The sequence below is a fragment of the Hyperolius riggenbachi genome, chromosome 3, assembly GCF_040937935.1.
Source record: "Hyperolius riggenbachi isolate aHypRig1 chromosome 3, aHypRig1.pri, whole genome shotgun sequence".
Lineage (NCBI taxonomy): Eukaryota > Metazoa > Chordata > Amphibia > Anura > Hyperoliidae > Hyperolius > Hyperolius riggenbachi.
Genome location: NC_090648.1, coordinates 122,044,784 through 122,072,623, shown reverse-complemented (window position 1 = coordinate 122,072,623; position 27,840 = coordinate 122,044,784). Strand labels below are relative to the sequence as shown.

General features: G+C 44.5%; 27 non-coding genes across 27 annotated transcripts; all 27 read left to right on the top strand.

Moving 5' to 3' along the window:
- The first annotated feature begins 1,789 nt into the window (after positions 1 to 1,789).
- On the top strand, positions 1,790 to 1,862 carry TRNAR-CCU (transfer RNA arginine (anticodon CCU)). Its single transcript has one exon. It is a non-coding gene; the product is annotated as a tRNA-Arg (tRNA).
- A 1,222-nt stretch (positions 1,863 to 3,084) lies between these two features.
- On the top strand, positions 3,085 to 3,177 carry TRNAI-UAU (transfer RNA isoleucine (anticodon UAU)). The gene is given in 2 exon segments: positions 3,085 to 3,122; positions 3,142 to 3,177. It is a non-coding gene; the product is annotated as a tRNA-Ile (tRNA).
- A 327-nt stretch (positions 3,178 to 3,504) lies between these two features.
- Positions 3,505 to 3,577, top strand: TRNAR-CCU (transfer RNA arginine (anticodon CCU)). The gene has a single exon. It is a non-coding gene; the product is annotated as a tRNA-Arg (tRNA).
- A 1,222-nt stretch (positions 3,578 to 4,799) lies between these two features.
- TRNAI-UAU (transfer RNA isoleucine (anticodon UAU)) lies at positions 4,800 to 4,892 on the top strand. The gene is given in 2 exon segments: positions 4,800 to 4,837; positions 4,857 to 4,892. It is a non-coding gene; the product is annotated as a tRNA-Ile (tRNA).
- Positions 4,893 to 5,219: 327 nt separating this feature from the next.
- Positions 5,220 to 5,292, top strand: TRNAR-CCU (transfer RNA arginine (anticodon CCU)). Its single transcript has one exon. It is a non-coding gene; the product is annotated as a tRNA-Arg (tRNA).
- Positions 5,293 to 6,514: 1,222 nt separating this feature from the next.
- Positions 6,515 to 6,607, top strand: TRNAI-UAU (transfer RNA isoleucine (anticodon UAU)). The gene is given in 2 exon segments: positions 6,515 to 6,552; positions 6,572 to 6,607. It is a non-coding gene; the product is annotated as a tRNA-Ile (tRNA).
- Positions 6,608 to 8,525: 1,918 nt separating this feature from the next.
- On the top strand, positions 8,526 to 8,598 carry TRNAR-CCU (transfer RNA arginine (anticodon CCU)). The gene has a single exon. It is a non-coding gene; the product is annotated as a tRNA-Arg (tRNA).
- Positions 8,599 to 9,820: 1,222 nt separating this feature from the next.
- Positions 9,821 to 9,913, top strand: TRNAI-UAU (transfer RNA isoleucine (anticodon UAU)). Its single transcript is given in 2 exon segments — positions 9,821 to 9,858; positions 9,878 to 9,913. It is a non-coding gene; the product is annotated as a tRNA-Ile (tRNA).
- Positions 9,914 to 10,240: 327 nt separating this feature from the next.
- On the top strand, positions 10,241 to 10,313 carry TRNAR-CCU (transfer RNA arginine (anticodon CCU)). The gene has a single exon. It is a non-coding gene; the product is annotated as a tRNA-Arg (tRNA).
- Positions 10,314 to 11,535: 1,222 nt separating this feature from the next.
- Positions 11,536 to 11,628, top strand: TRNAI-UAU (transfer RNA isoleucine (anticodon UAU)). The gene is given in 2 exon segments: positions 11,536 to 11,573; positions 11,593 to 11,628. It is a non-coding gene; the product is annotated as a tRNA-Ile (tRNA).
- Positions 11,629 to 11,955: 327 nt separating this feature from the next.
- Positions 11,956 to 12,028, top strand: TRNAR-CCU (transfer RNA arginine (anticodon CCU)). Its single transcript has one exon. It is a non-coding gene; the product is annotated as a tRNA-Arg (tRNA).
- Positions 12,029 to 13,250: 1,222 nt separating this feature from the next.
- TRNAI-UAU (transfer RNA isoleucine (anticodon UAU)) lies at positions 13,251 to 13,343 on the top strand. The gene is given in 2 exon segments: positions 13,251 to 13,288; positions 13,308 to 13,343. It is a non-coding gene; the product is annotated as a tRNA-Ile (tRNA).
- A 327-nt stretch (positions 13,344 to 13,670) lies between these two features.
- Positions 13,671 to 13,743, top strand: TRNAR-CCU (transfer RNA arginine (anticodon CCU)). The gene has a single exon. It is a non-coding gene; the product is annotated as a tRNA-Arg (tRNA).
- A 1,222-nt stretch (positions 13,744 to 14,965) lies between these two features.
- Positions 14,966 to 15,058, top strand: TRNAI-UAU (transfer RNA isoleucine (anticodon UAU)). The gene is given in 2 exon segments: positions 14,966 to 15,003; positions 15,023 to 15,058. It is a non-coding gene; the product is annotated as a tRNA-Ile (tRNA).
- A 327-nt stretch (positions 15,059 to 15,385) lies between these two features.
- On the top strand, positions 15,386 to 15,458 carry TRNAR-CCU (transfer RNA arginine (anticodon CCU)). Its single transcript has one exon. It is a non-coding gene; the product is annotated as a tRNA-Arg (tRNA).
- A 1,222-nt stretch (positions 15,459 to 16,680) lies between these two features.
- On the top strand, positions 16,681 to 16,773 carry TRNAI-UAU (transfer RNA isoleucine (anticodon UAU)). The gene is given in 2 exon segments: positions 16,681 to 16,718; positions 16,738 to 16,773. It is a non-coding gene; the product is annotated as a tRNA-Ile (tRNA).
- Positions 16,774 to 17,100: 327 nt separating this feature from the next.
- Positions 17,101 to 17,173, top strand: TRNAR-CCU (transfer RNA arginine (anticodon CCU)). The gene has a single exon. It is a non-coding gene; the product is annotated as a tRNA-Arg (tRNA).
- A 1,245-nt stretch (positions 17,174 to 18,418) lies between these two features.
- TRNAI-UAU (transfer RNA isoleucine (anticodon UAU)) lies at positions 18,419 to 18,511 on the top strand. The gene is given in 2 exon segments: positions 18,419 to 18,456; positions 18,476 to 18,511. It is a non-coding gene; the product is annotated as a tRNA-Ile (tRNA).
- A 327-nt stretch (positions 18,512 to 18,838) lies between these two features.
- On the top strand, positions 18,839 to 18,911 carry TRNAR-CCU (transfer RNA arginine (anticodon CCU)). The gene has a single exon. It is a non-coding gene; the product is annotated as a tRNA-Arg (tRNA).
- Positions 18,912 to 20,133: 1,222 nt separating this feature from the next.
- Positions 20,134 to 20,226, top strand: TRNAI-UAU (transfer RNA isoleucine (anticodon UAU)). The gene is given in 2 exon segments: positions 20,134 to 20,171; positions 20,191 to 20,226. It is a non-coding gene; the product is annotated as a tRNA-Ile (tRNA).
- Positions 20,227 to 21,835: 1,609 nt separating this feature from the next.
- Positions 21,836 to 21,928, top strand: TRNAI-UAU (transfer RNA isoleucine (anticodon UAU)). The gene is given in 2 exon segments: positions 21,836 to 21,873; positions 21,893 to 21,928. It is a non-coding gene; the product is annotated as a tRNA-Ile (tRNA).
- Positions 21,929 to 22,255: 327 nt separating this feature from the next.
- Positions 22,256 to 22,328, top strand: TRNAR-CCU (transfer RNA arginine (anticodon CCU)). Its single transcript has one exon. It is a non-coding gene; the product is annotated as a tRNA-Arg (tRNA).
- Positions 22,329 to 23,550: 1,222 nt separating this feature from the next.
- Positions 23,551 to 23,643, top strand: TRNAI-UAU (transfer RNA isoleucine (anticodon UAU)). The gene is given in 2 exon segments: positions 23,551 to 23,588; positions 23,608 to 23,643. It is a non-coding gene; the product is annotated as a tRNA-Ile (tRNA).
- Positions 23,644 to 23,970: 327 nt separating this feature from the next.
- Positions 23,971 to 24,043, top strand: TRNAR-CCU (transfer RNA arginine (anticodon CCU)). Its single transcript has one exon. It is a non-coding gene; the product is annotated as a tRNA-Arg (tRNA).
- Positions 24,044 to 25,288: 1,245 nt separating this feature from the next.
- On the top strand, positions 25,289 to 25,381 carry TRNAI-UAU (transfer RNA isoleucine (anticodon UAU)). The gene is given in 2 exon segments: positions 25,289 to 25,326; positions 25,346 to 25,381. It is a non-coding gene; the product is annotated as a tRNA-Ile (tRNA).
- A 327-nt stretch (positions 25,382 to 25,708) lies between these two features.
- On the top strand, positions 25,709 to 25,781 carry TRNAR-CCU (transfer RNA arginine (anticodon CCU)). The gene has a single exon. It is a non-coding gene; the product is annotated as a tRNA-Arg (tRNA).
- Positions 25,782 to 27,003: 1,222 nt separating this feature from the next.
- Positions 27,004 to 27,096, top strand: TRNAI-UAU (transfer RNA isoleucine (anticodon UAU)). The gene is given in 2 exon segments: positions 27,004 to 27,041; positions 27,061 to 27,096. It is a non-coding gene; the product is annotated as a tRNA-Ile (tRNA).
- Positions 27,097 to 27,840: the final 744 nt, after the last annotated feature.

Below are 27,840 nucleotides of genomic sequence, written 5' to 3'. Positions count from 1 at the left end.
GAGACTGTTGAGCAAGAAGATAATCCAAGGGAGGATGAACAATCAGTTGAGATGCAGGATGAGGTTCTAGTATCCCAATCTCCAAATTCAGTTGAAGATCACACACAAGTCCATAGCTTACCCAGGAGAGAAAGGCGAGCTCCTAAAGTCTTTACTTATGACCAACTGGGAAAGCCAACATGCTATAATGTAGTGAATGCCAATGAAATGCTTTACCAGTATTATCCCATGCCAATTAGAGGGGTTGAACCAATGACAATGTGGTCAAATCCATTTCAGATCTACCAACCAACATTTCTACAGGCATACTAGAAGTCAAACTGTGTTCGTTATGAAGCATAGTTAGAGATTTCAGACCCTAAAGAAGAGTTCTAAGAATATGTATGAGGAGTAGCTGTGTGCTGTTGATTTAGCTAACCAAATTGATCACTGTATAGTGCAGATAAGTTACCAGAATGCCTGGGGTTGAGAAATTGTCAGGTTAAAGTATGTGTAGATGTCGGGACGCCATCTAATTTTGCAGGGGAGAGTGTAATAGACTGATTTTTGTGTAGAAAAATCTGTAAAGCAGTAACTTCCCAATAAGCTATTTGAAAATAATCCTATTCTTTGAAATATCTGTGGAGATAACAGGCTGAAATACAGGATCAGGATTTGGGCTATCTATTGCCTGAGTCTGTTTATGTTTAGCAACTTGTTGACCTGGGGAAAGTACCTAAGGGGAGGCTCGTGGCCTGCTGCCTCATTCTCATCAGACATGATGCAGGCAGAGGAAGCATGCTCATGGAGTTCTTCTTTATAATTCCCTTTTTCAGGTATTTTATCCATACTTTGAGATCAAAGTGAATTCAGTGATTGCTAGACAGCTATTGTATGTTATATGAACAACTTATGAACATGTTGAATGTATGTGAAGCAGATATTTGCTGTGGTTAAACTGAGCAGTGCTGTATGTGTTATATATCAGGCAGCTAGCCATTCAGCCATTTTAGTGTATAGGTGTTATCTATCAGGGAGTTATACTGTATATTAGAAAGCTAGCTAATTCAGTCATTTCAGTACTATATGTGCTATATATTAAGCTACCAGCACTCAGCCATGTTAGTGATTTGCAGAAGAAGAGCAGATCAGGCCTCACAGCCAGTATGTAATGTGTGTGTTCACATGAAGCCTTATAACTCACAGATCTGTAGGAATAATGTGTTTATTGTAAATGCATTAGAGCTAGTGTGCAGCCACATGTGTGTTTAGTGACTCCCTGCAGTCAGCCATGCTGGAACCTCGTGTCACAGGGAATCTATGCAGTTATGAAGATCAGCCAGCAAAGTTAATGCATCTTTATCAGCAAGAATTGCTTTTGTATTTGCACTTTTATATGACTGTTAAATGGACGAGAACTGGATGTTATTGTGGAAAAGTTCTTATTGAAAACCTTTTTCTATGCTATATAAGATTTTATTTGAATAAACATTCTCATCAGACATGATGCAGGCAGAGGAAGCATGCTCATGGAGTTCTTCTTTATAATTCCCTTTTTCAGGGTGTAACACACGCAGGAGCTGTCATTGCCCAACAAGGGAAGCTTGTTTTGAGTGAGGACCAAAAAGAATGAGACCAATGCTTTTGCTTGTTGAAGAGCAGTGGAGGAAGCTGGCAAGAGCTATATCACCTGCAAAATCCATGGCACAACACAAGGAAAAGAAGTACGTCCATTTGCAACTCATTTGCTGCAAGAGGCATTGTGCAGTCTCTGTGGAGCAAAAGCCTACTTGCTGCACTTCTACAGCATGCCCCAGTGGCCTAATGGATAAGGCACTGGCCTCCTAAGCCAGGGATTGTGGGTTCGAGTCCCATCTGGGGTGGCACATTCCTTCTTTGGCCCTTACATGTAGCATACCAACACACATTGTACTCTGATACAAATGACTTGGATTCTCATGGCTGCCAAAGGCTTTTAACGTGGACCAGAACTCTTGCACAGGAAAGAAGGAGAAAATAGAGAAATGCACCCTGTATATGTATTTAGAGGCTTTAGCCTGTCCCCCTTATTTGTGTCTAATCACTAGTTGTGGTGATCACCCTGGGTCACATGACTGCCAATGGCAGATAAGCTCATTTGAAAGCACAGGCTGTTAACAATATGTCTGCTTCCATCAGTCAGGAAGTAGAAACAGTGCAGATTTATCTTAGGATTTCTATTAGCTGTAACAAAGAAATTTTTCTTGTTTAAAGGTTATTATGCTGTTGCGTATCTTTTAGAGCAGAAAGGACGTTCTGAGTTCAGGTCCACTTGAAATTCGACAAGGCTTTCAATGGGTATCCCACATCTCGTTACAAAAGGTCAAAGAAATGTAAAGTCACTATCATGTCACCACACTATGAAAAATCATAGCAATTCCACCTTCAAAATGCACTTCCTGCTGATTTTCACGGACCCACTTCAAAGCTAGATGCAACGCGCAATTGTGAACATCTCAATTGGCCGACTCTGCTGTCATATATATTTATATCTTCTATAATAATAAATTCAATCTGTCATTTTGGGTGCTGTGTGTAAGATACGCCTTGCCCAGTAAATACCCCAGGGATTCCCTGCATCATGCCTGCATGTGTAGTCTGCCCAACTCAGCCGACTGCATTGCGACTCTGGAGGAGTGGCACCTGCTGGGGATAAAACATGACTTGAGATAGGTGTGCTTTTCCTTATTATCGCCTTATATGCAGTAGGAACATGCACATTTAGCAGCAGACCAGAATGATCTCACACCTTTTCAGAGGTATTCATGGCTTTCAAAGCCTGCTCTCATGGCCTATTCTCTCACCACCACAAAAAAAGTGTGATTGTGTGCTCCTAGTCTGTGTCAAGCCTCCATTGAAGTCCACTCACCTCTATGGAGATGATCTTAATAGTCACCTTGGCTTGCTGATTTGGACAAACGCTCCCTGTCTTCTACCGGTTTTCTTCTTAACAAACAATTGACTTGGTCTTATAATGATTTATGACATGTGCTTCATTTTAACGAGTTACGCATCACAGGCCAAGTGTCCTGGTGATAAAGGCACCTCCCCAACAGCAGCAACGGAGCTCCAGTGGCGCAATCGGTTAGCGTGCGGTACTTATAAGACAGTATCTGTTGAGCAATGCCGAGGTTGTGAGTTCGAGCCTCACCTGGAGCAGAGATAGTTGCCCTTTTGCTTCCTTTAATCACCTTTCTCCTATGACCCAAAACATTCAAGCCAAAGGGTGCCAGTATGCCACTGCTACACGCAGGAGCTGTCATTGCCCAACAAGGGAAGCTTGTTTTGAGTGAGGACCAAAAAGAATGAGACCAATGCTTTTGCTTGTTGAAGAGCAGTGGAGGAAGCTGGCAAGAGCTATATCACCTGCAAAATCCATGGCACAACACAAGGAAAAGAAGTACGTCCATTTGCAACTCATTTGCTGCAAGAGGCATTGTGCAGTCTCTGTGGAGCAAAAGCCTACTTGCTGCACTTCTACAGCATGCCCCAGTGGCCTAATGGATAAGGCACTGGCCTCCTAAGCCAGGGATTGTGGGTTCGAGTCCCATCTGGGGTGGCACATTCCTTCTTTGGCCCTTACATGTAGCATACCAACACACATTGTACTCTGATACAAATGACTTGGATTCTCATGGCTGCCAAAGGCTTTTAAAGTGGACCAGAACTCTTGCACAGGAAAGAAGGAGAACATAGAGAAATGCACCCTGTGTATGTATTTAGAGACTTTAGCCTGTCCCCCTCATTTGTGTCTAATCACTAGTTGTGGTGATCACCCTGGGTCACATGACTGCCAATGGCAGATAAGCTCATTTGAAAGCACAGCCTGTTAACAATATGTCTGCTTCCATCAGTCAGGAAGTAGAAACAGTGCAGATTTATCTTAGGATTTCTATTAGCTGTAACAAAGAAATGTTTCTTGTTTAAAGGTTGTTATGCTGTTGCGTATCTTTTAGAGCAGAAAGGACGTTCTGAGTTCAGGTCCACTTGAAATTCGACAAGGCTTTCAATGGGTATCCCACATCTCGTTACAAAAGGTCAAAGAAATGTAAAGTCACTATCATGTCACCACACTATGGAAAATCATAGCAAATCCACCTTCAAAATGCACTTCCTGCTGATTTTCACGGACCCACTTCAAAGCTAGATGCAACGCGCAATTGTGAACATCTCAATTGGCCGGCTCTGCTGTCATATATATTTATATCTTCTATAATAATAAATTCAATCTGTCATTTTGGGTGCTGTGTGTAAGATACGCCTTGCCCAGTAAATACCCCAGGGATTCCCTGCATCATGCCTGCATGTGTAGTCTGCCCAACTCAGCCGACTGCATTGCGACTCTGGAGGAGTGGCACCTGCTGGGGATAAAACATGACTTGAGATAGGTGTGCTTTTCCTTATTATCGCCTTATATGCAGTAGGAACATGCACATTTAGCAGCAGACCAGAATGATCTCACACCTTTTCAGAGGTATTCATGGCTTTCAAAGCCTGCTCTCATGGCCTATTCTCTCACCACCACAAAAAAAGTGTGATTGTGTGCTCCTAGTCTGTGTCAAGCCTCCATTGAAGTCCACTCACCTCTATGGAGATGATCTTAATAGTCACCTTGGCTTGCTGATTTGGACAAACGCTCCCTGTCTTCTACCGGTTTTCTTCTTAACAAACAATTGACTTGGTCTTATAATGATTTATGACATGTGCTTCATTTTAACGAGTTACGCATCACAGGCCAAGTGTCCTGGTGATAAAGGCACCTCCCCAACAGCAGCAACGGAGTTCCAGTGGCGCAATCGGTTAGCGCGCGGTACTTATAAGACAGTATCTGTTGAGCAATGCCGAGGTTGTGAGTTTGAGCCTCACCTGGAGCAGAGATAGTTGCCCTTTTGCTTCCTTTAATCACCTTTCTCCTATGACCCAAAACATTCAAGCCAAAGGGTGCCAGTATGCCACTGCTACACGCAGGAGCTGTCATTGCCCAACAAGGGAAGCTTGTTTTGAGTGAGGACCAAAAAGAATGAGACCAATGCTTTTGCTTGTTGAAGAGCAGTGGAGGAAGCTGGCAAGAGCTATATCACCTGCAAAATCCATGGCACAACACAAGGAAAAGAAGTACGTCCATTTGCAACTCATTTGCTGCAAGAGGCATTGTGCAGTCTCTGTGGAGCAAAAGCCTACTTGCTGCACTTCTACAGCATGCCCCAGTGGCCTAATGGATAAGGCACTGGCCTCCTAAGCCAGGGATTGTGGGTTTGAGTCCCATCTGGGGTGGCACATTCCTTCTTTGGCCCTTACATGTAGCATACCAACACACATTGTACTCTGATACAAATGACTTGGATTCTCATGGCTGCCAAAGGCTTTTAAAGTGGACCAGAACTCTTGCACAGGAAAGAAGGAAAACATAGAGAAATGCACCCTGTGTATGTATTTAGAGACTTTAGCCTGTCCCCCTCATTTGTGTCTAATCACTAGTTGTGGTGATCACTCTGGGTCACATGACTGCCAATGGCAGATAAGCTCATTTGAAAGCACAGGCTGTTAACAATATGTCTGCTTCCATCAGTCAGGAAGTAGAAACAGTGCAGATTTCTCTTAGGATTTCTATTAGCTGTAACAAAGAAATGTTTCTTGTTTAAAGGTTGTTATGCTGTTGCGTATCTTTTAGAGCAGAAAGGACGTTCTGAGTTCAGGTCCACTTGAAATTCGACAAGGCTTTCAATGGGTATCCCACATCTCGTTACAAAAGGTCAAAGAAATGTAAAGTCACTATCATGTCACCACACTATGGAAAATCATAGCAAATCCACCTTCAAAATGCACTTCCTGCTGATTTTCACGGACCCACTTCAAAGCTAGATGCAACGCGCAATTGTGAACATCTCAATTGGCCGGCTCTGCTGTCATATATATTTATATCTTCTATAATAATAAATTCAATCTGTCATTTTGGGTGCTGTGTGTAAGATACGCCTTGCCCAGTAAATACCCCAGGGATTCCCTGCATCATGCCTGCATGTGTAGTCTGCCCAACTCAGCCGACTGCATTGCGACTCTGGAGGAGTGGCACCTGCTGGGGATAAAACATGACTTGAGATAGGTGTGCTTTTCCTTATTATCGCCTTACATGCAGTAGGAACATGCACATTTAGCAGCAGACCAGAATGATCTCACACCTTTTCAGAGGTATTCATGGCTTTCAAAGCCTGCTCTCATGGCCTATTCTCTCACCACCACAAAAAAAGTGTGGTTGTGTGCTCCTAGTCTGTGTCAAGCCTCCATTGAAGTCCACTCACCTCTATGGAGATGATCTTAATAGTCACCTTGGCTTGCTGATTTGGACAAACGCTCCCTGTCTTCTACCGGTTTTCTTCTTAACAAACAATTGACTTGATCTTATAAGGATTTATGACATGTGCTTCATTTTAACGAGTTACGCATCACAGGCCAAGTGTCCTGGTGATAAAGGCACCTCCCCAACAGCAGCAACGGAGCTCCAGTGGCGCAATTGGTTAGCGTGCGGTACTTATAAGACAGTATCTGTTGAGCAATGCTGAGGTTGTGAGTTCGAGCCTCACCTGGAGCAGAGATAGTTGCCCTTTTGCTTCCTTTAATCACCTTTCTCCTATGACCCAAAACATTCAAGCCAAAGGGTGCCAGTATGCCACTGCTACACGCAGGAGCTGTCATTGCCCAACAAGGGAAGCTTGTTTTGAGTGAGGACCAAAAAGAATGAGACCAATGCTTTTGCTTGTTGAAGAGCAGTGGAGGAAGCTGGCAAGAGCTATATCACCTGCAAAATCCATGGCACAACACAAGGAAAAGAAGTACCGTATATACTCGGCTATAAGTCGAGAAATTTAGGTCTGATCTATTTTTATAAAGTAGGGGGGTCGACTTATACTCGCGTCAAACCTAAATTTCTGACTTGTAGCTGAGTATCAATTGACCCCTCTGCTCTGCATCTGCTGCAGTATGCCCCCCCTAGTGCTGCCAGCCAACCAGATTGTATCCCCCTGCGCTAAGATTCCTAGATGCCACAATGCTGTGCCCCCCTGCAAGCAGGAGAATGGACTAACCCCCGCTCATTACTTATTCTCTCAGGCGGCAGCTGAGAATGCTGGTCCCCGCTGAGCATGTGATGCTCCGGCGGCTGCGGGGGTAGGAGCCGCTCACTTTGCCCCATTGTAACTGTTAAAATAATGCAGCTCTCTCCCTGGCACTCGCTGTAAGTGCTGACAATTCAGGGAGGAGCGGCAATTAGATGGGCATGGGACAATGATGCGAATGGCGGGGGGAGGGGCGGAGATTAAATCGCCGGTGTCCTGTGATGAAAAGCTGCTTGCATCAGGGATAGGCAGGTGAGGACAGTGATCGGTGGCTGGAACGGAGGGATTTAGAGCGGCTCCTACAACCGCTGCGGGGGTAGAAGCCGCTCTAAAAATCCCTCCGTTACAGCCAGCGATCACTGTCCTTGCCAGCCTATCCCTGATGAAAGCAGCTTTATAAGACAGGACACCGGCGATTAAGCTTCATTGCCAGTGCGGTATCCTCTATACTCCCTCCTTTCCGCTCTCTGTCCAATAGTACAGCTCGACTCCCGATGTCACATGACACATGAAGTCACATGACATCAGGAACAGGAGCTGTACTATTGGACAGAGCGGCATGAATGGAGAGTGTATAGAGGATTCAGCGCTGGCAATGGAACTGTTGGCTGTGTTGGCTTCTGCTGCATTAGATCGCACAGAGGAGGGAGAGAGAGGATGGAAGCACAAAATAGTATAGCATTGCGGGGAAGGGGACAGAAAGAAGCACCCTTCCCATAACATTACAGAGTTGTGCTGGGAGGGAGGAAGGGAGGGGGGATTTTTAGTGTGTTGTCTGTTGTCTGATTTAGCACTGTGGGGAGGGATAGAGAGACGCTGGCTGCTGGGGCTCTGGGAAGGGTTTATTGTTTAAAGTGGACCTGATCTCAGATCTTTCTCTCTGCTCTAAAAGAAATGCAATAGCATAATAACCTTTAAAAGAAAAATGCCTTTTGTTTGCAGATGTATTGCAGAATTTGTATCAGCTGTAGTGTGTCTACTTCCTGCTTTCATGGAAGCAGGTATATTGTTGACATCCTGTGCTCTCATATGAGCTTATCTGCTTTGTCAGGTGACACAGAGGAGAGATCAAATTACAACTTTTTATTAGACACAGATGAGTGGGGATTAGACAGGCTAAACTCTCTTAATATATACAGGGTGCATTTCTCTGTTTTTTTTATGTCTTGTGCAAGGCTTCAAGTCTACTGTGCAGCCACCAACTTTGCTAGATAGACTTATACTTGAGTAATTAAAAAAATCCAGCTTAAGAGGGTCAAATATTGGGGTCGACTTATACACGGAGTCGACTTATATCCGAGTATATACGGTACGTCCATTTGCAACTCATTTGCTGCAAGAGGCATTGTGCAGTCTCTGTGGAGCAAAAGCCTACTTGCTGCACTTCTACAGCATGCCCCAGTGGCCTAATGGATAAGGCACTGGCCTCCTAAGCCAGGGATTGTGGGTTCGAGTCCCATCTGCGGTGGCACATTCCTTCTTTGGCCCTTACATGTAGCGTACCAACACACATTGTACTCTGATACAAATGACTTGGATTCTCATGGCTGCCAAAGGCTTTTAAAGTGGACCAGAACTCTTGCACAGGAAAGAAGGAAAACATAGAGAAATGCACCCTGAGTATGTATTTAGAGACTTTAGCCTGTCCCCCTCATTTGTGTCTAATCACTAGTTGTGGTGATCACCCTGGGTCACATGACTGCCAATGGCAGATAAGCTCATTTGAAAGCACAGGCTGTTAACAATATGTCTGCTTCCATCAGTCAGGAAGTAGAAACAGTGCAGATTTCTCTTAGGATTTCTATTAGCTGTAACAAAGAAATGTTTCTTGTTTAAAGGTTGTTATGCTGTTGCGTATCTTTTAGAGCAGAAAGGACGTTCTGAGTTCAGGTCCACTTGAAATTCGACAAGGCTTTCAATGGGTATCCCACATCTCGTTACAAAAGGTCAAAGAAATGTAAAGTCACTATCATGTCACCACACTATGGAAAATCATAGCAAATCCACCTTCAAAATGCACTTCCTGCTGATTTTCACGGACCCACTTCAAAGCTAGATGCAACGCGCAATTGTGAACATCTCAATTGGCCGGCTCTGCTGTCATATATATTTATATCTTCTATAATAATAAATTCAATCTGTCATTTTGGGTGCTGTGTGTAAGATACGCCTTGCCCAGTAAATACCCCAGGGATTCCCTGCATCATGCCTGCATGTGTAGTCTGCCCAACTCAGCCGACTGCATTGCGACTCTGGAGGAGTGGCACCTGCTGGGGATAAAACATGACTTGAGATAGGTGTGCTTTTCCTTATTATCGCCTTATATGCAGTAGGAACATGCACATTTAGCAGCAGACCAGAATGATCTCACACCTTTTCAGAGGTATTCATGGCTTTCAAAGCCTGCTCTCATGGCCTATTCTCTCACCACCACAAAAAAAGTGTGATTGTGTGCTCCTAGTCTGTGTCAAGCCTCCATTGAAGTCCACTCACCTCTATGGAGATGATCTTAATAGTCACCTTGGCTTGCTGATTTGGACAAACGCTCCCTGTCTTCTACCGGTTTTCTTCTTAACAAACAATTGACTTGGTCTTATAATGATTTATGACATGTGCTTCATTTTAACGAGTTACGCATCACAGGCCAAGTGTCCTGGTGATAAAGGCACCTCCCCAACAGCAGCAACGGAGCTCCAGTGGCGCAATCGGTTAGCGCGCGGTACTTATAAGACAGTATCTGTTGAGCAATGCTGAGGTTGTGAGTTCGAGCCTCACCTGGAGCAGAGATAGTTGCCCTTTTGCTTCCTTTAATCACCTTTCTCCTATGACCCAAAACATTCAAGCCAAAGGGTGCCAGTATGCCACTGCTACACGCAGGAGCTGTCATTGCCAAACAAGGGAAGCTTGTTTTGAGTGAGGACCAAAAAGAATGAGACCAATGCTTTTGCTTGTTGAAGAGCAGTGGAGGAAGCTGGCAAGAGCTATATCACCTGCAAAATCCATGGCACAACACAAGGAAAAGAAGTACGTCCATTTGCAACTCATTTGCTGCAAGAGGCATTGTGCAGTCTCTGTGGAGCAAAAGCCTACTTGCTGCACTTCTACAGCATGCCCCAGTGGCCTAATGGATAAGGCACTGGCCTCCTAAGCCAGGGATTGTGGGTTTGAGTCCCATCTGGGGTGGCACAATCCTTCTTTGGCCCTTACATGTAGCATACCAACACACATTGTACTCTGATACAAATGACTTGGATTCTCATGGCTGCCAAAGGCTTTTAAAGTGGACCAGAACTCTTGCACAGGAAAGAAGGAGAACATAGAGAAATGCACCCTGTGTATGTATTTAGAGACTTTAGCCTGTCCCCCTCATTTGTGTCTAATCACTAGTTGTGGTGATCACCCTGGGTCACATGACTGCCAATGGCAGATAAGCTCATTTGAAAGCACAGGCTGTTAACAATATGTCTGCTTCCATCAGTCAGGAAGTAGAAACAGTGCAGATTTATCTTAGGATTTCTATTAGCTGTAACAAAGAAATGTTTCTTGTTTAAAGGTTGTTATGCTGTTGCGTATCTTTTAGAGCAGAAAGGACGTTCTGAGTTCAGGTCCACTTGAAATTCGACAAGGCTTTCAATGGGTATCCCACATCTCGTTACAAAAGGTCAAAGAAATGTAAAGTCACTATCATGTCACCACACTATGGAAAATCATAGCAAATCCACCTTCAAAATGCACTTCCTGCTGATTTTCACGGACCCACTTCAAAGCTAGATGCAACGCGCAATTGTGAACATCTCAATTGGCCGGCTCTGCTGTCATATATATTTATATCTTCTATAATAATAAATTCAATCTGTCATTTTGGGTGCTGTGTGTAAGATACGCCTTGCCCAGTAAATACCCCAGGGATTCCCTGCATCATGCCTGCATGTGTAGTCTGCCCAACTCAGCCGACTGCATTGCGACTCTGGAGGAGTGGCACCTGCTGGGGATAAAACATGACTTGAGATAGGTGTGCTTTTCCTTATTATCGCCTTATATGCAGTAGGAACATGCACATTTAGCAGCAGACCAGAATGATCTCACACCTTTTCAGAGGTATTCATGGCTTTCAAAGCCTGCTCTCATGGCCTATTCTCTCACCACCACAAAAAAAGTGTGATTGTGTGCTCCTAGTCTGTGTCAAGCCTCCATTGAAGTCCACTCACCTCTATGGAGATGATCTTAATAGTCACCTTGGCTTGCTGATTTGGACAAACGCTCCCTGTCTTCTACCGGTTTTCTTCTTAACAAACAATTGACTTGGTCTTATAATGATTTATGACATGTGCTTCATTTTAACGAGTTACGCATCACAGGCCAGGTGTCCTGGTGATAAAGGCACCTTCCCAACAGCAGCGACGGAGCTCCAGTGGCGCAATCGGTTAGCGTGCGGTACTTATAAGACAGTATCTGTTGAGCAATGCCGAGGTTGTGAGTTCGAGCCTCACCTGGAGCAGAGATAGTTGCCCTTTTGCTTCCTTTAATCACCTTTCTCCTATGACCCAAAGCATTCAAGCCAAAGGGTGCCAGTATGCCACTGCTACACGCAGGAGCTGTCATTGCCCAACAAGGGAAGCTTGTTTTGAGTGAGGACCAAAAAGAATGAGACCAATGCTTTTGCTTGTTGAAGAGCAGTGGAGGAAGCTGGCAAGAGCTATATCACCTGCAAAATCCATGGCACAACACAAGGAAAAGAAGTACGTCCATTTGCAACTCATTTGCTGCAAGAGGCATTGTGCAGTCTCTGTGGAGCAAAAGCCTACTTGCTGCACTTCTACAGCATGCCCCAGTGGCCTAATGGATAAGGCACTGGCCTCCTAAGCCAGGGATTGTGGGTTCGAGTCCCATCTGGGGTGGCACATTCCTTCTTTGGCCCTTACATGTAGCATACCAACACACATTGTACTCTGATACAAATGACTTGGATTCTCATGGCTGCCAAAGGCTTTTAAAGTGGACCAGAACTCTTGCACAGGAAAGAAGGAGAACATAGAGAAATGCACCCTGTGTATGTATTTAGAGACTTTAGCCTGTCCCCCTCATTTGTGTCTAATCACTAGTTGTGGTGATCACCCTGGGTCACATGACTGCCAATGGCAGATAAGCTCATTTGAAAGCACAGCCTGTTAACAATATGTCTGCTTCCATCAGTCAGGAAGTAGAAACAGTGCAGATTTATCTTAGGATTTCTATTAGCTGTAACAAAGAAATGTTTCTTGTTTAAAGTTTGTTATGCTGTTGCGTATCTTTTAGAGCAGAAAGGACGTTCTGAGTTCAGGTCCACTTGAAATTCGACAAGGCTTTCAATGGGTATCCCACATCTCGTTACAAAAGGTCAAAGAAATGTAAAGTCACTATCATGTCACCACACTATGGAAAATCATAGCAAATCCACCTTCAAAATGCACTTCCTGCTGATTTTCACGGACCCACTTCAAAGCTAGATGCAACGCGCAATTGTGAACATCTCAATTGGCCGGCTCTGCTGTCATATATATTTATATCTTCTATAATAATAAATTCAATCTGTCATTTTGGGTGCTGTGTGTAAGATACGCCTTGCCCAGTAAATACCCCAGGGATTCCCTGCATCATGCCTGCATGTGTAGTCTGCCCAACTCAGCCGACTGCATTGCGACTCTGGAGGAGTGGCACCTGCTGGGGATAAAACATGACTTGAGATAGGTGTTCTTTTCCTTATTATCGCCTTATATGCAGTAGGAACATGCACATTTAGCAGCAGACCAGAATGATCTCACACCTTTTCAGAGGTATTCATGGCTTTCAAAGCCTGCTCTCATTGGCTATTCTCTCACCACCACAAAAAAAGTGTGATTGTGTGCTCTTAGTCTGTGTCAAGCCTCCATTGAAGTCCACTCACCTCTATGGAGATGATCTTAATAGTCACCTTGGCTTGCTGATTTGGACAAACGCTCCCTGTCTTCTACCGGTTTTCTTCTTAACAAACAATTGACTTGGTCTTATAATGATTTATGACATGTGCTTCATTTTAATGAGTTACGCATCACAGGCCAAGTGTCCTGGTGATAAAGGCACCTCCCCAACAGCAGCAACGGAGCTCCAGTGGCGCAATCAGTTAGCGCGCGGTACTTATAAGACAGTATCTGTTGAGCAATGCTGAGGTTGTGAGTTTGAGCCTCACCTGGAGCAGAGATAGTTGCCCTTTTGCTTCCTTTAATCACCTTTCTCCTATGACCCAAAACATTCAAGCCAAATGGTGCCAGTATGCCACTGCTACACGCAGGAGCTGTCATTGCCCAACAAGGGAAGCTTGTTTTGAGTGAGGACCAAAAAGAATGAGACCAATGCTTTTGCTTGTTGAAGAGCAGTGGAGGAAGCTGGCAAGAGCTATATCACCTGCAAAATCCATGGCACAACACAAGGAAAAGAAGTACATCCATTTGCAACTCATTTGCTGCAAGAGGCATTGTGCAGTCTCTGTGGAGCAAAAGCCTACTTGCTGCACTTCTACAGCATGCCCCAGTGGCCTAATGGATAAGGCACTGGCCTCCTAAGCCAGGGATTGTGGGTTCGAGTCCCATCTGGGGTGGCACATTCCTTCTTTGGCCCGTACATGTAGCATACCAACTCACATTGTACTCTGATACAAATGACTTGGATTCTCATGGCTGCCAAAGGCTTTTAAAGTGGACCAGAACTCTTGCACAGGAAAGAAGGAAAACATAGAGAAATGCACCCTGTGTATGTATTTAGAGACTTTAGCCTGTCCCCCTCATTTGTGTCTAATCACTAGTTGTGGTGATCACCCTGGGTCACATGACTGGCAATGGCAGATAAGCTCATTTGAAAGCACAGGCTGTTAACAATATGTCTGCTTCCATCAGTCAGGAAGTAGAAACAGTGCAGATTTATCTTAGGATTTCTATTAGCTGTAACAAAGAAATGTTTCTTGTTTAAAGGTTGTTATGCTGTTGCGTATCTTTTAGAGCAGAAAGGACGTTCTGAGTTCAGGTCCACTTGAAATTCGACAAGGCTTTCAATGGGTATCCCACATCTCGTTACAAAAGGTCAAAGAAATGTAAAGTCACTATCATGTCACCACACTATGGAAAATCATAGCAAATCCACCTTCAAAATGCACTTCCTGCTGATTTTCACGGACCCACTTCAAAGCTAGATGCAACGCGCAATTGTGAACATCTCAATTGGCCGGCTCTGCTGTCATATATATTTATATCTTCTATAATAATAAATTCAATCTGTCATTTTGGGTGCTGTGTGTAAGATACGCCTTGCCCAGTAAATACCCCAGGGATTCCCTGCATCATGCCTGCATGTGTAGTCTGCCCAACTCAGCCGACTGCATTGCGACTCTGGAGGAGTGGCACCTGCTGGGGATAAAACATGACTTGAGATAGGTGTTCTTTTCCTTATTATCGCCTTATATGCAGTAGGAACATGCACATTTAGCAGCAGACCAGAATGATCTCACACCTTTTCAGAGGAATTCATGGCTTTCAAAGCCTGCTCTCATGGCCTATTCTCTCACCACCACAAAAAAAGTGTGATTGTGTGCTCTTAGTCTGTGTCAAGCCTCCATTGAAGTCCACTCACCTCTATGGAGATGATCTTAATAGTCACCTTGGCTTGCTGATTTGGACAAACGCTCCCTGTCTTCTACCGGTTTTCTTCTTAACAAACAATTGACTTGGTCTTATAATGATTTATGACATGTGCTTCATTTTAACGAGTTACGCATCACAGGCCAAGTGTCCTGGTGATAAAGGCACCTCCCCAACAGCAGCAACGGAGCTCCAGTGGCGCAATCAGTTAGCGCGCGGTACTTATAAGACAGTATCTGTTGAGCAATGCTGAGGTTGTGAGTTTGAGCCTCACCTGGAGCAGAGATAGTTGCCCTTTTGCTTCCTTTAATCACCTTTCTCCTATGACCCAAAACATTCAAGCCAAAGGGTGCCAGTATGCCACTGCTACACGCAGGAGCTGTCATTGCCCAACAAGGGAAGCTTGTTTTGAGTGAGGACCAAAAAGAATGAGACCAATGCTTTTGCTTGTTGAAGAGCAGTGGAGGAAGCTGGCAAGAGCTATATCACCTGCAAAATCCATGGCACAACACAAGGAAAAGAAGTACATCCATTTGCAACTCATTTGCTGCAAGAGGCATTGTGCAGTCTCTGTGGAGCAAAAGCCTACTTGCTGCACTTCTACAGCATGCCCCAGTGGCCTAATGGATAAGGCACTGGCCTCCTAAGCCAGGGATTGTGGGTTCGAGTCCCATCTGGGGTGGCACATTCCTTCTTTGGCCCTTACATGTAGCATACCAACTCACATTGTACTCTGATACAAATGACTTGGATTCTCATGGCTGCCAAAGGCTTTTAAAGTGGACCAGAACTCTTGCACAGGAAAGAAGGAGAACATAGAGAAATGCACCCTGTGTATGTATTTAGAGACTTTAGCCTGTCCCCCTCATTTGTGTCTAATCACTAGTTGTGGTGATCACCCTGGGTCACATGACTGCCAATGGCAGATAAGCTCATTTGAAAGCACAGGCTGTTAACAATATGTCTGCTTCCATCAGTCAGGAAGTAGAAACAGTGCAGATTTATCTTAGGATTTCTATTAGCTGTAACAAAGAAATGTTTCTTGTTTAAAGGTTGTTAAGCTGTTGCGTATCTTTTAGAGCAGAAAGGACGTTCTGAGTTCAGGTCCACTTGAAATTCGACAAGGCTTTCAATGGGTATCCCACATCTCGTTACAAAAGGTCAAAGAAATGTAAAGTCACTATCATGTCACCACACTATGGAAAATCATAGCAAATCCACCTTCAAAATGCACTTCCTGCTGATTTTCACGGACCCACTTCAAAGCTAGATGCAACGCGCAATTGTGAACATCTCAATTGGCCGGCTCTGCTGTCATATATATTTATATCTTCTATAATAATAAATTCAATCTGTCATTTTGGGTGCTGTGTGTAAGATACGCCTTGCCCAGTAAATACCCCAGGGATTCCCTGCATCATGCCTGCATGTGTAGTCTGCCCAACTCAGCCGACTGCATTGCGACTCTGGAGGAGTGGCACCTGCTGGGGATAAAACATGACTTGAGATAGGTGTGCTTTTCCTTATTATCGCCTTATATGCAGTAGGAACATGCACATTTAGCAGCAGACCAGAATGATCTCACACCTTTTCAGAGGTATTCATGGCTTTCAAAGCCTGCTCTCATGGCCTATTCTCTCACCACCACAAAAAAAGTGTGATTGTGTGCTCCTAGTCTGTGTCAAGCCTCCATTGAAGTCCACTCACCTCTATGGAGATGATCTTAATAGTCACCTTGGCTTGCTGATTTGGACAAACGCTCCCTGTCTTCTACCGGTTTTCTTCTTAACAAACAATTGACTTGGTCTTATAATGATTTATGACATGTGCTTCATTTTAACGAGTTACGCATCACAGGCCAGGTGTCCTGGTGATAAAGGCACCTCCCCAACAGCAGCAACGGAGCTCCAGTGGCGCAATCGGTTAGCGTGCGGTACTTATAAGACAGTATCTGTTGAGCAATGCCGAGGTTGTGAGTTCGAGCCTCACCTGGAGCAGAGATAGTTGCCCTTTTGCTTCCTTTAATCACCTTTCTCCTATGACCCAAAACATTCAAGCCAAAGGGTGCCAGTATGCCACTGCTACACGCAGGAGCTGTCATTGCCCAACAAGGGAAGCTTGTTTTGAGTGAGGACCAAAAAGAATGAGACCAATGCTTTTGCTTGTTGAAGAGCAGTGGAGGAAGCTGGCAAGAGCTATATCACCTGCAAAATCCATGGCACAACACAAGGAAAAGAAGTACGTCCATTTGCAACTCATTTGCTGCAAGAGGCATTGTGCAGTCTCTGTGGAGCAAAAGCCTACTTGCTGCACTTCTACAGCATGCCCCAGTGGCCTAATGGATAAGGCACTGGCCTCCTAAGCCAGGGATTGTGGGTTCGAGTCCCATCTGGGGTGGCACATTCCTTCTTTGGCCCTTACATGTAGCATACCAACACACATTGTACTCTGATACAAATGACTTGGATTCTCATGGCTGCCAAAGGCTTTTAAAGTGGACCAGAACTCTTGCACAGGAAAGAAGGAGAACATAGAGAAATGCACCCTTAACAGAGGTATCTATGTAAAGTCTCTATGTATTTAGAGACTTTAGCCTGTCCCCCTCATTTGTGTCTAATCACTAGTTGTGGTGATCACCCTGGGTCACATGACTGCCAATGGCAGATAAGCTCATTTGAAAGCACAGCCTGTTAACAATATGTCTGCTTCCATCAGTCAGGAAGTAGAAACAGTGCAGATTTATCTTAGGATTTCTATTAGCTGTAACAAAGAAATGTTTCTTGTTTAAAGGTTGTTATGCTGTTGCGTATCTTTTAGAGCAGAAAGGACGTTCTGAGTTCAGGTCCACTTGAAATTCGACAAGGCTTTCAATGGGTATCCCACATCTCGTTACAAAAGGTCAAAGAAATGTAAAGTCACTATCATGTCACCACACTATGGAAAATCATAGCAAATCCACCTTCAAAATGCACTTCCTGCTGATTTTCACGGACCCACTTCAAAGCTAGATGCAACGCGCAATTGTGAACATCTCAATTGGCCGGCTCTGCTGTCATATATATTTATATCTTCTATAATAATAAATTCAATCTGTCATTTTGGGTGCTGTGTGTAAGATACGCCTTGCCCAGTAAATACCCCAGGGATTCCCTGCATCATGCCTGCATGTGTAGTCTGCCCAACTCAGCCGACTGCATTGCGACTCTGGAGGAGTGGCACCTGCTGGGGATAAAACATGACTTGAGATAGGTGTTCTTTTCCTTATTATCGCCTTATATGCAGTAGGAACATGCACATTTAGCAGCAGACCAGAATGATCTCACACCTTTTCAGAGGTATTCATGGCTTTCAAAGCCTGCTCTCATGGCCTATTCTCTCACCACCACAAAAAAAGTGTGATTGTGTGCTCTTAGTCTGTGTCAAGCCTCCATTGAAGTCCACTCACCTCTATGGAGATGATCTTAATAGTCACCTTGGCTTGCTGATTTGGACAAACGCTCCCTGTCTTCTACCGGTTTTCTTCTTAACAAACAATTGACTTGGTCTTATAATGATTTATGACATGTGCTTCATTTTAACGAGTTACGCATCACAGGCCAAGTGTCCTGGTGATAAAGGCACCTCCCCAACAGCAGCAACGGAGCTCCAGTGGCGCAATCGGTTAGCGCGTGGTACTTATAAGACAGTATCTGTTGAGCAATGCCGAGGTTGTGAGTTCGAGCCTCACCTGGAGCAGAGATAGTTGCCCTTTTGCTTCCTTTAATCACCTTTCTCCTATGACCCAAAACATTCAAGCCAAAGGGTGCCAGTATGCCACTGCTACACGCAGGAGCTGTCATTGCCCAACAAGGGAAGCTTGTTTTGAGTGAGGACCAAAAAGAATGAGACCAATGCTTTTGCTTGTTGAAGAGCAGTGCAGGAAGCTGGCAAGAGCTATATCACCTGCAAAATCCATGGCAAAACACAAGGAAAAGAAGTACGTCCATTTGCAACTCATTTGCTGCAAGAGGCATTGTGCAGTCTCTGTGGAGCAAAAGCCTACTTGCTGCACTTCTACAGCATGCCCCAGTGGCCTAATGGATAAGGCACTGGCCTCCTAAGCCAGGGATTGTGGGTTCGAGTCCCATCTGGGGTGGCACATTCCTTCTTTGGCCCTTACATGTAGCATACCAACACACATTGTACTCTGATACAAATGACTTGGATTCTCATGGCTGCCAAAGGCTTTTAAAGTGGACCAGAACTCTTGCACAGGAAAGAAGGAAAACCTAGAGAAATGCACCCTGTGTATGTATTTAGAGACTTTAGCCTGTCCCCCTCATTTGTGTCTAATCACTAGTTGTGGTGATCACCCTGGGTCACATGACTGCCAATGGCAGATAAGCTCATTTGAAAGCACAGCCTGTTAACAATATGTCTGCTTCCATCAGTCAGGAAGTAGAAACAGTGCAGATTTATCTTAGGATTTCTATTAGCTGTAACAAAGAAATGTTTCTTGTTTAAAGGTTGTTATGCTGTTGCGTATCTTTTAGAGCAGAAAGGACGTTCTGAGTTCAGGTCCACTTGAAATTCGACAAGGCTTTCAATGGGTATCCCACATCTCGTTACAAAAGGTCAAAGAAATGTAAAGTCACTATCATGTCACCACACTATGGAAAATCATAGCAAATCCACCTTCAAAATGCACTTCCTGCTGATTTTCACGGACCCACTTCAAAGCTAGATGCAACGCGCAATTGTGAACATCTCAATTGGCCGGCTCTGCTGTCATATATATTTATATCTTCTATAATAATAAATTCAATCTGTCATTTTGGGTGCTGTGTGTAAGATACGCCTTGCCCAGTAAATACCCCAGGGATTCCCTGCATCATGCCTGCATGTGTAGTCTGCCCAACTCAGCCGACTGCATTGCGACTCTGGAGGAGTGGCACCTGCTGGGGATAAAACATGACTTGAGATAGGTGTGCTTTTCCTTATTATCGCCTTATATGCAGTAGGAACATGCACATTTAGCAGCAGACCAGAATGATCTCACACCTTTTCAGAGGTATTCATGGCTTTCAAAGCCTGCTCTCATGGCCTATTCTCTCACCACCACAAAAAAAGTGTGATTGTGTGCTCCTAGTCTGTGTCAAGCCTCCATTGAAGTCCACTCACCTCTATGGAGATGATCTTAATAGTCACCTTGGCTTGCTGATTTGGACAAACGCTCCCTGTCTTCTACCGGTTTTCTTCTTAACAAACAATTGACTTGGTCTTATAATGATTTATGACATGTGCTTCATTTTAACGAGTTACGCATCACAGGCCAAGTGTCCTGGTGATAAAGGCACCTCCCCAACAGCAGCAACGGAGCTCCAGTGGCGCAATCGGTTAGCGCGCGGTACTTATAAGACAGTATCTGTTGAGCAATGCTGAGGTTGTGAGTTCGAGCCTCACCTGGAGCAGAGATAGTTGCCCTTTTGCTTCCTTTAATCACCTTTCTCCTATGACCCAAAACATTCAAGCCAAAGGGTGCCAGTATGCCACTGCTACACGCAGGAGCTGTCATTGCCCAACAAGGGAAGCTTGTTTTGAGTGAGGACCAAAAAGAATGAGACCAATGCTTTTGCTTGTTGTAGAGCAGTGGAGGAAGCTGGCAAGAGCTATATCACCTGCAAAATCCATGGCACAACACAAGGAAAAGAAGTACGTCCATTTGCAACTCATTTGCTGCAAGAGGCATTGTGCAGTCTGTGTGGAGCAAAAGCCTACTTGCTGCACTTCTACAGCATGCCCCAGTGGCCTAATGGATAAGGCACTGGCCTCCTAAGCCAGGGATTGTGGGTTCGAGTCCACATTCCTTCTTTGGCCCTTACATGTAGCATACCAACACACATTGTACTCTGATACAAATGACTTGGATTCTCATGGCTGCCAAAGGCTTTTAACGTGGACCAGAACTCTTGCACAGGAAAGCAGGAGAACATAAAGAAATGCACCCTGTGTATGTATTTAGAGACTTTAGCCTGTCCCCCTCATTTGTGTCTAATCACTAGTTGTGGTGATTACCCTGGGTCACATGACTGCCAATGGCAGATAAGCTTATTTGAAAGCACAGGCTGTTAACAATATGTCTGCTTCCATCAGTCAGGAAGTAGAAACAGTGCAGATTTATCTTAGGATTTCTATTAGCTGTAACAAAGAAATGTTTCTTGTTTAAAGGTTGTTATGCTGTTGCGTATCTTTTAGAGCAGAAAGGACGTTCTGAGTTCAGGTCCACTTGAAATTCGACAATGCTTTCAATGGGTATCCCACATCTCGTTACAAAAGGTCAAAGAAATGTAAAGTCACTATCATGTCACCACACTATGGAAAATCATAGCAAATCCACCTTCAAAATGCACTTCCTGCTGATTTTCACGGACCCACTTCAAAGCTAGATGCAACGCGCAATTGTGAACATCTCAATTGGCCGGCTCTGCTGTCATATATATTTATATCTTCTATAATAATAAATTCAATCTGTCATTTTGGGTGCTGTGTGTAAGATACGCCTTGCCCAGTAAATACCCCAGGGATTCCCTGCATCATGCCTGCATGTGTAGTCTGCCCAACTCAGCCGACTGCATTGCGACTCTGGAGGAGTGGCACCTGCTGGGGATAAAACATGACTTGAGATAGGTGTTCTTTTCCTTATTATCGCCTTATATGCAGTAGGAACATGCACATTTAGCAGCAGACCAGAATGATCTCACACCTTTTCAGAGGAATTCATGGCTTTCAAAGCCTGCTCTCATGGCCTATTCTCTCACCACCACAAAAAAAGTGTGATTGTGTGCTCTTAGTCTGTGTCAAGCCTCCATTGAAGTCCACTCACCTCTATGGAGATGATCTTAATAGTCACCTTGGCTTGCTGATTTGGACAAACGCTCCCTGTCTTCTACCGGTTTTCTTCTTAACAAACAATTGACTTGGTCTTATAATGATTTATGACATGTGCTTCATTTTAACGAGTTACGCATCACAGGCCAAGTGTCCTGGTGATAAAGGCACCTCCCCAACAGCAGCAACGGAGCTCCAGTGGCGCAATCAGTTAGCGCGCGGTACTTATAAGACAGTATCTGTTGAGCAATGCTGAGGTTGTGAGTTTGAGCCTCACCTGGAGCAGAGATAGTTGCCCTTTTGCTTCCTTTAATCACCTTTCTCCTATGACCCAAAACATTCAAGCCAAAGGGTGCCAGTATGCCACTGCTACACGCAGGAGCTGTCATTGCCCAACAAGGGAAGCTTGTTTTGAGTGAGGACCAAAAAGAATGAGACCAATGCTTTTGCTTGTTGAAGAGCAGTGGAGGAAGCTGGCAAGAGCTATATCACCTGCAAAATCCATGGCACAACACAAGGAAAAGAAGTACATCCATTTGCAACTCATTTGCTGCAAGAGGCATTGTGCAGTCTCTGTGGAGCAAAAGCCTACTTGCTGCACTTCTACAGCATGCCCCAGTGGCCTAATGGATAAGGCACTGGCCTCCTAAGCCAGGGATTGTGGGTTCGAGTCCCATCTGGGGTGGCACATTCCTTCTTTGGCCCTTACATGTAGCATACCAACTCACATTGTACTCTGATACAAATGACTTGGATTCTCATGGCTGCCAAAGGCTTTTAAAGTGGACCAGAACTCTTGCACAGGAAAGAAGGAGAACATAGAGAAATGCACCCTGTGTATGTATTTAGAGACTTTAGCCTGTCCCCCTCATTTGTGTCTAATCACTAGTTGTGGTGATCACCCTGGGTCACATGACTGCCAATGGCAGATAAGCTCATTTGAAAGCACAGGCTGTTAACAATATGTCTGCTTCCATCAGTCAGGAAGTAGAAACAGTGCAGATTTATCTTAGGATTTCTATTAGCTGTAACAAAGAAATGTTTCTTGTTTAAAGGTTGTTAAGCTGTTGCGTATCTTTTAGAGCAGAAAGGACGTTCTGAGTTCAGGTCCACTTGAAATTCGACAAGGCTTTCAATGGGTATCCCACATCTCGTTACAAAAGGTCAAAGAAATGTAAAGTCACTATCATGTCACCACACTATGGAAAATCATAGCAAATCCACCTTCAAAATGCACTTCCTGCTGATTTTCACGGACCCACTTCAAAGCTAGATGCAACGCGCAATTGTGAACATCTCAATTGGCCGGCTCTGCTGTCATATATATTTATATCTTCTATAATAATAAATTCAATCTGTCATTTTGGGTGCTGTGTGTAAGATACGCCTTGCCCAGTAAATACCCCAGGGATTCCCTGCATCATGCCTGCATGTGTAGTCTGCCCAACTCAGCCGACTGCATTGCGACTCTGGAGGAGTGGCACCTGCTGGGGATAAAACATGACTTGAGATAGGTGTGCTTTTCCTTATTATCGCCTTATATGCAGTAGGAACATGCACATTTAGCAGCAGACCAGAATGATCTCACACCTTTTCAGAGGTATTCATGGCTTTCAAAGCCTGCTCTCATGGCCTATTCTCTCACCACCACAAAAAAAGTGTGATTGTGTGCTCCTAGTCTGTGTCAAGCCTCCATTGAAGTCCACTCACCTCTATGGAGATGATCTTAATAGTCACCTTGGCTTGCTGATTTGGACAAACGCTCCCTGTCTTCTACCGGTTTTCTTCTTAACAAACAATTGACTTGGTCTTATAATGATTTATGACATGTGCTTCATTTTAACGAGTTACGCATCACAGGCCAGGTGTCCTGGTGATAAAGGCACCTCCCCAACAGCAGCAACGGAGCTCCAGTGGCGCAATCGGTTAGCGTGCGGTACTTATAAGACAGTATCTGTTGAGCAATGCCGAGGTTGTGAGTTCGAGCCTCACCTGGAGCAGAGATAGTTGCCCTTTTGCTTCCTTTAATCACCTTTCTCCTATGACCCAAAACATTCAAGCCAAAGGGTGCCAGTATGCCACTGCTACACGCAGGAGCTGTCATTGCCCAACAAGGGAAGCTTGTTTTGAGTGAGGACCAAAAAGAATGAGACCAATGCTTTTGCTTGTTGAAGAGCAGTGGAGGAAGCTGGCAAGAGCTATATCACCTGCAAAATCCATGGCACAACACAAGGAAAAGAAGTACGTCCATTTGCAACTCATTTGCTGCAAGAGGCATTGTGCAGTCTCTGTGGAGCAAAAGCCTACTTGCTGCACTTCTACAGCATGCCCCAGTGGCCTAATGGATAAGGCACTGGCCTCCTAAGCCAGGGATTGTGGGTTCGAGTCCCATCTGGGGTGGCACATTCCTTCTTTGGCCCTTACATGTAGCATACCAACACACATTGTACTCTGATACAAATGACTTGGATTCTCATGGCTGCCAAAGGCTTTTAAAGTGGACCAGAACTCTTGCACAGGAAAGAAGGAGAACATAGAGAAATGCACCCTTAACAGAGGTATCTATGTAAAGTCTCTATGTATTTAGAGACTTTAGCCTGTCCCCCTCATTTGTGTCTAATCACTAGTTGTGGTGATCACCCTGGGTCACATGACTGCCAATGGCAGATAAGCTCATTTGAAAGCACAGCCTGTTAACAATATGTCTGCTTCCATCAGTCAGGAAGTAGAAACAGTGCAGATTTATCTTAGGATTTCTATTAGCTGTAACAAAGAAATGTTTCTTGTTTAAAGGTTGTTATGCTGTTGCGTATCTTTTAGAGCAGAAAGGACGTTCTGAGTTCAGGTCCACTTGAAATTCGACAAGGCTTTCAATGGGTATCCCACATCTCGTTACAAAAGGTCAAAGAAATGTAAAGTCACTATCATGTCACCACACTATGGAAAATCATAGCAAATCCACCTTCAAAATGCACTTCCTGCTGATTTTCACGGACCCACTTCAAAGCTAGATGCAACGCGCAATTGTGAACATCTCAATTGGCCGGCTCTGCTGTCATATATATTTATATCTTCTATAATAATAAATTCAATCTGTCATTTTGGGTGCTGTGTGTAAGATACGCCTTGCCCAGTAAATACCCCAGGGATTCCCTGCATCATGCCTGCATGTGTAGTCTGCCCAACTCAGCCGACTGCATTGCGACTCTGGAGGAGTGGCACCTGCTGGGGATAAAACATGACTTGAGATAGGTGTTCTTTTCCTTATTATCGCCTTATATGCAGTAGGAACATGCACATTTAGCAGCAGACCAGAATGATCTCACACCTTTTCAGAGGTATTCATGGCTTTCAAAGCCTGCTCTCATGGCCTATTCTCTCACCACCACAAAAAAAGTGTGATTGTGTGCTCTTAGTCTGTGTCAAGCCTCCATTGAAGTCCACTAACCTCTATGGAGATGATCTTAATAGTCACCTTGGCTTGCTGATTTGGACAAACGCTCCCTGTCTTCTACCGGTTTTCTTCTTAACAAACAATTGACTTGGTCTTATAATGATTTATGACATGTGCTTCATTTTAACGAGTTACGCATCACAGGCCAAGTGTCCTGGTGATAAAGGCACCTCCCCAACAGCAGCAACGGAGCTCCAGTGGCGCAATCGGTTAGCGCGTGGTACTTATAAGACAGTATCTGTTGAGCAATGCCGAGGTTGTGAGTTCGAGCCTCACCTGGAGCAGAGATAGTTGCCCTTTTGCTTCCTTTAATCACCTTTCTCCTATGACCCAAAACATTCAAGCCAAAGGGTGCCAGTATGCCACTGCTACACGCAGGAGCTGTCATTGCCCAACAAGGGAAGCTTGTTTTGAGTGAGGACCAAAAAGAATGAGACCAATGCTTTTGCTTGTTGAAGAGCAGTGCAGGAAGCTGGCAAGAGCTATATCACCTGCAAAATCCATGGCAAAACACAAGGAAAAGAAGTACGTCCATTTGCAACTCATTTGCTGCAAGAGGCATTGTGCAGTCTCTGTGGAGCAAAAGCCTACTTGCTGCACTTCTACAGCATGCCCCAGTGGCCTAATGGATAAGGCACTGGCCTCCTAAGCCAGGGATTGTGGGTTCGAGTCCCATCTGGGGTGGCACATTCCTTCTTTGGCCCTTACATGTAGCATACCAACACACATTGTACTCTGATACAAATGACTTGGATTCTCATGGCTGCCAAAGGCTTTTAAAGTGGACCAGAACTCTTGCACAGGAAAGAAGGAAAACCTAGAGAAATGCACCCTGTGTATGTATTTAGAGACTTTAGCCTGTCCCCCTCATTTGTGTCTAATCACTAGTTGTGGTGATCACCCTGGGTCACATGACTGCCAATGGCAGATAAGCTCATTTGAAAGCACAGCCTGTTAACAATATGTCTGCTTCCATCAGTCAGGAAGTAGAAACAGTGCAGATTTATCTTAGGATTTCTATTAGCTGTAACAAAGAAATGTTTCTTGTTTAAAGGTTGTTATGCTGTTGCGTATCTTTTAGAGCAGAAAGGACGTTCTGAGTTCAGGTCCACTTGAAATTCGACAAGGCTTTCAATGGGTATCCCACATCTCGTTACAAAAGGTCAAAGAAATGTAAAGTCACTATCATGTCACCACACTATGGAAAATCATAGCAAATCCACCTTCAAAATGCACTTCCTGCTGATTTTCACGGACCCACTTCAAAGCTAGATGCAACGCGCAATTGTGAACATCTCAATTGGCCGGCTCTGCTGTCATATATATTTATATCTTCTATAATAATAAATTCAATCTGTCATTTTGGGTGCTGTGTGTAAGATACGCCTTGCCCAGTAAATACCCCAGGGATTCCCTGCATCATGCCTGCATGTGTAGTCTGCCCAACTCAGCCGACTGCATTGCGACTCTGGAGGAGTGGCACCTGCTGGGGATAAAACATGACTTGAGATAGGTGTGCTTTTCCTTATTATCGCCTTATATGCAGTAGGAACATGCACATTTAGCAGCAGACCAGAATGATCTCACACCTTTTCAGAGGTATTCATGGCTTTCAAAGCCTGCTCTCATGGCCTATTCTCTCACCACCACAAAAAAAGTGTGATTGTGTGCTCCTAGTCTGTGTCAAGCCTCCATTGAAGTCCACTCACCTCTATGGAGATGATCTTAATAGTCACCTTGGCTTGCTGATTTGGACAAACGCTCCCTGTCTTCTACCGGTTTTCTTCTTAACAAACAATTGACTTGGTCTTATAATGATTTATGACATGTGCTTCATTTTAACGAGTTACGCATCACAGGCCAAGTGTCCTGGTGATAAAGGCACCTCCCCAACAGCAGCAACGGAGCTCCAGTGGCGCAATCGGTTAGCGCGCGGTACTTATAAGACAGTATCTGTTGAGCAATGCTGAGGTTGTGAGTTTGAGCCTCACCTGGAGCAGAGATAGTTGCCCTTTTGCTTCCTTTAATCACCTTTCTCCTATGACCCAAAACATTCAAGCCAAAGGGTGCCAGTATGCCACTGCTACACGCAGGAGCTGTCATTGCCCAACAAGGGAAGCTTGTTTTGAGTGAGGACCAAAAAGAATGAGACCAATGCTTTTGCTTGTTGAAGAGCAGTGGAGGAAGCTGGCAAGAGCTATATCACCTGCAAAATCCATGGCACAACACAAGGAAAAGAAGTACGTCCATTTGCAACTCATTTGCTGCAAGAGGCATTGTGCAGTCTGTGTGGAGCAAAAGCCTACTTGCTGCACTTCTACAGCATGCCCCAGTGGCCTAATGGATAAGGCACTGGCCTCCTAAGCCAGGGATTGTGGGTTCGAGTCCACATTCCTTCTTTGGCCCTTACATGTAGCATACCAACACACATTGTACTCTGATACAAATGACTTGGATTCTCATGGCTGCCAAAGGCTTTTAACGTGGACCAGAACTCTTGCACAGGAAAGCAGGAGAACATAAAGAAATGCACCCTGTGTATGTATTTAGAGACTTTAGCCTGTCCCCCTCATTTGTGTCTAATCACTAGTTGTGGTGATTACCCTGGGTCACATGACTGCCAATGGCAGATAAGCTTATTTGAAAGCACAGGCTGTTAACAATATGTCTGCTTCCATCAGTCAGGAAGTAGAAACAGTGCAGATTTATCTTAGGATTTCTATTAGCTGTAACAAAGAAATGT